The sequence below is a fragment of the Triticum dicoccoides genome, chromosome 4A, assembly GCF_002162155.2.
Source record: "Triticum dicoccoides isolate Atlit2015 ecotype Zavitan chromosome 4A, WEW_v2.0, whole genome shotgun sequence".
Lineage (NCBI taxonomy): Eukaryota > Viridiplantae > Streptophyta > Magnoliopsida > Poales > Poaceae > Triticum > Triticum dicoccoides.
Genome location: NC_041386.1, coordinates 130,834,863 through 130,840,862, shown reverse-complemented (window position 1 = coordinate 130,840,862; position 6,000 = coordinate 130,834,863).

The window sequence follows — 6,000 nt, the reverse complement described above, 5'->3', positions numbered from 1 at the left end:
GGGGGGCTGGGGCTGCGCGCGGCCAGGGTTTCGGGGTGGCTGGGCCTTCGGGCTGGCTTGCCCGGCTTATAAAGGCCCCGGCCAGGCGGAGTCCTGGCCGAGTACGGCCCATAGTCGGTTCCGCTTTTTTTTTGCTTGGAAGAAAAAAATAAAAAGAAATACTAAACGGACTCCAAAAATCCTGAAATAAATTTTCCCGGGCTTCTAAAATCAAGTCCAACAAAGTGAACATTTATTTGGGCCCTAAATGCAATTTTGAAAAATGCACATTTTTCCTAATTCAAATAAAAACAACAAAGAAAACTCCGAAATAAAACTATTTGATTTTTTTATTAAATCCTCAATATTTCTATATTTTGGGAAAGTCATTTTATTCCCTCTCTCATATTTTTGTAATAGAAATAATTGATGATAAAATAAATAAAATCAAATGATCCTATTCTCAAAATTTGAGAAAAAACTCAAATATGAAAATAACGAAATCCCCAACTCTCTCCGTGGGTCCTTGAGTTGCTTAGAGTTTTCTAGGATCAAAACCCAAAGCAAATAAAATATGATATGCATGATGATCTAATGTATAACATTCCAAATTGAAAATTTGGGATGTTACAGAGGGAGTCCTGGATTAGGGGGTGTTCGGGTAGCCGGACTATACCTTCAGCCGGACTCCTGGACTATGAAGATACAAGATTGAAGACTTCGTCTCGTGTCCGAATGGGACTTTCCTTGGCGTGGAAGGCAAGCTTGGCGATGTGGATATTCAAGATCTCCTACCATTGTAACCGACTCTATGTAACCCTAACCCTATCCGGTGTCTATATAAACCGGAGGGTTGTAGTCCATAGGCAATCAACTCCATATACAACAATCATACCATAGGCTAGCTTCTAGGGTTTAGCCTCCTTGATCTCGTGGTAGATCTACTCTTGTACTACCTATATCATCAATATTAATCAAGCAGGACATAGGGTTTTACCTCCATCAAGAGGGCCAGAACCTGGGTAAAACATCATGTTCCCTGCCTCCTATTACCATCCGGCCTAGACGCACAGTTCGGGACCCACTACCCGAGATCCGCCGGTTTTGACACTGACATGATGCTTTGTCGTTCCGGTGATCTTCGACCTCAGCAGGTCGCGCTCGGTGCAGAGGTTCGCCTTGTCCTCCCCTAGTCCCCAGATGACGTTGGTAGCATTTTCCAATGAGGCATTCATCTCGTCCTGCAGCTTCATCCATTCGGAGATCTAACCCATGAGGTCATCGAGCATAGCGCGCATGCACCTATGAGAGTCCTCGCCTACCCGCGAGACATTTTCTTAGGCCGCCGCGATGCGGGAGGACATCTCTGCTGCATTGGCGGCACGGTAGGACATCTCAGCTGCTTCCGCTGCACGGCCGGACCAGTCTGCTGCATTGACTAGCGCGGTGGGACCTCTATGTTGCTTCGGCGGCACGGTGCGACCTCTGTGCTGCTACGGTGGCATGGCGGGACATGTCAGTTGCTTTTGCGGCAAGGCGGGCTATCTCTCATGCTTCCGCTTCCATGCTCGCCTCTCCCTGGTAGTAATCTCTCGACCCAGAACTCGTGCGGGCCATGGCAGACGCAAGGGAACGACGATGAATGACTTGTTTGTTTTTGTGGATGAGGAGTTGAGGAGGAATGTGTAGTCATCTTGGAGTAGGTAGTATTTATAACCGAGTACTAATATGCTCATAAGTGGGAAACTATTTAGGTTTTGATTGGTGTGAACAGGTTTGCAATTAAATATAGTGTGGTAGTAATTTGGAATGTGACGGGATGCAGGCTCAAAATTTATTGACGGTTCTTTGATTTCTAAGCGCGTCACTATTCCTGGACGGCCTAACATGGGCACGCGTTGTCGGCCGCGTACGTGGCATTTGCACCATAGGGTGCACCACAATAGGGGATGTCAGCACGCGTCTTGTTCCATCAACCGTGCGTGCTCATTATTACCATCACGCACGCTTCTTTTAATTAGAATGTGTGCGCTAAGCGCACACACGCCGATCTCTCTAACTATTTATGTTTGTTGTGGCTAATCGCAAATAGTGCATCCATGTGAAGTGTATGCCGTCAATCGCAGACACCTTGATCTGGCTTACCGTGTTATGTTGCCTAATCGCAAACAGTTCATCCGTCTGAAGTGTATGCCCTCAATCGCACACACCTTCATCTGGCTACCCGTTTCTGTTGTTCTGCCTCATCACAAACAGCACATTGGGGTGAACTGTATGCCGTATATCGCACACACCTTGATCTGGCTGCCCGTTTCTATTGTTGTCTCATCGCAAATAATTCATATGGATCAACCGTATTCCCTGCATCCCACACGCAACTAAAATCTAAATTGTGTTTGATGTATCCTTCATCGTAAACATTTCGCATCTTTTTTGACGGGTTTTTTACATCACCATTTGCGATTAATGTATCGCACACAGTTTCGTCAGAAGGTCTCTGGTCGTAGTGTCACGTTAGCAGCATCCTGCAGTAGTGTAGGATTCAAACATCGTTGATGATCAACAACGGGTTTAGCATCAGGTTCCATAGTAATCTTGTGTTGATAGAGATTGGGACTAATGCCCTTAAGATCATCAAGAGTATATCCAATAGTAGCTCGGTGCTTCGTCAGAATTTTGAATAATCTTTCTTCTTCATGTTATGAAAGGTTAGCACTAATAATAACAGGATATATCTTTTTCTCGTCAAGATAAGCAAATGTCAAAGTGTCAGGCAATTGTTTTAATTCAAACACAGGATCACCTGTAGGTGGAGGAGGACCTGCTAAAGTTTCAATAGGCAAATTGTGTTTAAGCAGAGGTCGTGGTTCAAATAAGATCTTATCTATTTATTTATTTCATGCATACACATATAATTTTCTTGGTCTAGCAAATATTGTTCTAGTTGATCAGTAGGAGGCACGGCAATAGAAGCAAGACCAATTATTTCATCCTTACTAGGTAATTCTTTCTTATGAGTTTGTCTATTAAACTTTGAGAAATTAAATTTGTGAGACTTCTTATCAAAGGTAACAATGACAGTTTGTTTATGACAGTCTATAGTAGCATTGACAGTATTCAAGAAAGGTCTACCAGAGATAATGGGACAAAAGTCATCCTGTGGGGAACCAAGAATAAGAAAATCAGTAGGATATTTTATTTTCGCACACAAGACTTCAACATCTCTAACAATCCCAAGTGTTGTGATAGTGTCTCTATTAGCAAGTTTAATAGTAGCATCTATGTCTTCTATTTCAACGGGTGTTATGTCATTCATAATTTCTTGGTATAAGATAAAAGGAATAGCACTCACACGAGCACCTAAATCACATAAACCATGATAATAATGATCTCCTATTTTGATTGAGACAACAGGCATGCCAACAATAGGTCTATGTTTATCTTTTTCATCGGGTTTGGCAATTCTAGCAGCTTCATCACAGAAATAAATAACATGCCCATCTATGTTTTCTACCAGGAGATCTTTAACCATAGCAGGACTAGGTTCTAATTTAATTTGTTCAGCAAGTTTGGGTGCTCTAATATTACTTTTGCGAACCATAGTTGAAACCTTAGCATGTTCATTTATCCTGGGAAAGGTGGCCTTTCAATATAAGTAGTAGGCACAACTAGATCAACATTGTAAATAATAATTTCATCTTTAACGAGGATCGATTCTTTAATTTCTTCTTTAATAGGGGGGTGATATTTAAGCCACTTCTCCTTAGGGAGATCAACATGAGTAGCAAAAGATTCACAAAAGGAGGCTACTATCTCAGAGTCAAGTCCATATTTAGTGCTAAACTTTTGAAACCGCATCGTTATTCATAAAAGATTTAAGACAATCAAACTCAAGCCTAATACCTGAGTATTTTCCTTCTCCGACTTCCCAATCTTCAGAGTTGCGTTTAATTCTTTCTAAAATATCCCACCTGAATTCAATAGTCTTCTTCATAAAAGAACAAGTACAAGAAGTATCAAGAATGGATTGATCATCACGAGAAAGCCGAGCATAAAAGTTCTGAATGATAATTTCCCTTGAGAGCTCATGATTAGGGCATGAATATAACATTGACTTAAGCCTCCCCAAAGCTACATCGATACTTTCTTCTTCACGAGGCCAAAAATTATATAGTAATTCCGATCACGATGAACTAGATACATAGGATAAAAAATTAGGTGAAATTCCAATTTCAATCGATTCCAATTCCAAGATATATCCAATAACATCGCATAGCCAATACCATGTCAATGCTTTTCCCTTCAAAGATAAAAGGAAAACCTTCTTCTTAGTTTCATCTTTGGATAAACATGCAAGCTTAAATAATCCACAAATTTCATCCACATATATCAAGTGCATATCAGGATGTTCAGTTCCATCTCCTACATAAGGATTAGCTAGCAGTTGTTCTATCATACCCGAAGGAATTTCATAACTAATATTTTCAGTGGGTGCAGTAGGTTGAGGGGTAAATAATTATGGTTCTGGTCTAGGTGAAGATACCCCGAACAAATCCCTCAAAGGATGGTTCTCCATAGTAACAAGTGACAATAAATTTCAGCACGTAGTAATAATTTTTCCTTACCAAGAGCACTTCACTCCCCGGCAACGCTGCCAGAAAAGAGCCATGACGACCCACAAGTATAGCGGATCGATCATAGTCCTTTCGGTAAGTAAGAGTGTTGAACCCAACGAGGAGTAGAAGGAAATGACAAGTGGTTTTCAGCAAGGTAATTCCTGCAAGCACTGAAATTGCCGGTAATGAGTAGTTTGATAGCAAGGTTATTTCTAAAGAGCAAGTGACGGTAATGGTAAATAAAGTGCAGCAAGGTATCAAATCCTTTTGTGGCAAAGGATAGGCCAAAATGGTTTCTTATAATAAACAAAGTGTTCTTGAGGGTACATGGGAATTTCATCGAGTCAACTTCGTCATGTTGGTTTGATTCGTGTTCACTACATTGATAATTTGATATGTGGGTGGACCGGTGCTTAGGTGTTGTTCTTACTTGAAAAAACCTCATAATTATGATTAACCCCCTCACAAGCGTCCGCAACTATGAGAAAAGTAGTAAGATAAAATCTAACCATAGCATTAAACTTTTGGATCCAAATCGGCCCCTTACGAAGTAGCGCATAAACTACGGTTTAAGCTTCTGTCACTCTAGCAACCCATCATCTAATAACTACTCCACAATACATTCCCTTAGGCCCAAATATGGTGAAGTGTCATGTAGTCGACGTTCACATGACACCACTAAAGGAATCACAACATACATATCATCAAAATATCAAACACAGATCAAGTTCACATGATTACTTGCAACATGACTTCTCCCGTGAACTCAAGAACAAAATTAACTACTCAGAAATGATAATCATGCTCAAGATCAGAGGGGTATTAAATAGCATAATGGATCTGAACATATAATCTTCCACCAAACAAACCATATAGTAATCAACTACAAGATGTAATCAACATTAATAGTCACCCACAGGTACCAATCTGATGTTCTGGTACAAAGATTGAACATAAGAGATGAACTAGGGTTTGAGAGGAGATGGTGTTGTTGAAGATGTTGAGAAAGATTGGCCTCCCAAAGATGAGAGGGATGTTCATGATGATGATGATGATGATGATGATGATGATGATGATGATTTCCCCCTCCGAGAGGGAAGTTCCCCCGATGGAATCGCTACGCCAGCGGGCAAAAGTGCTCCTGCCCAAGTTCCGCCTCGAGACGGTGGCGCTCCGTCCCGAAAGTCTTCTCCTTATTTTTTCTAGTTCAAAATGACATATATACCAGAAGATGGGCACCGTAGGTGGGCCGAGTAGGGCACAACCCACCAGAGCGTGCCTGGGCTACCTGGCGCGCCCAGGTGGGTTGAGACCACCTTGTGGGCCCCCTATGGTAGTTTTTTGCTCCCGTAATTTTTAAATATTCTGAAACAATTCTGCGTAAATTTTCAGCTCGTTTGTAGAT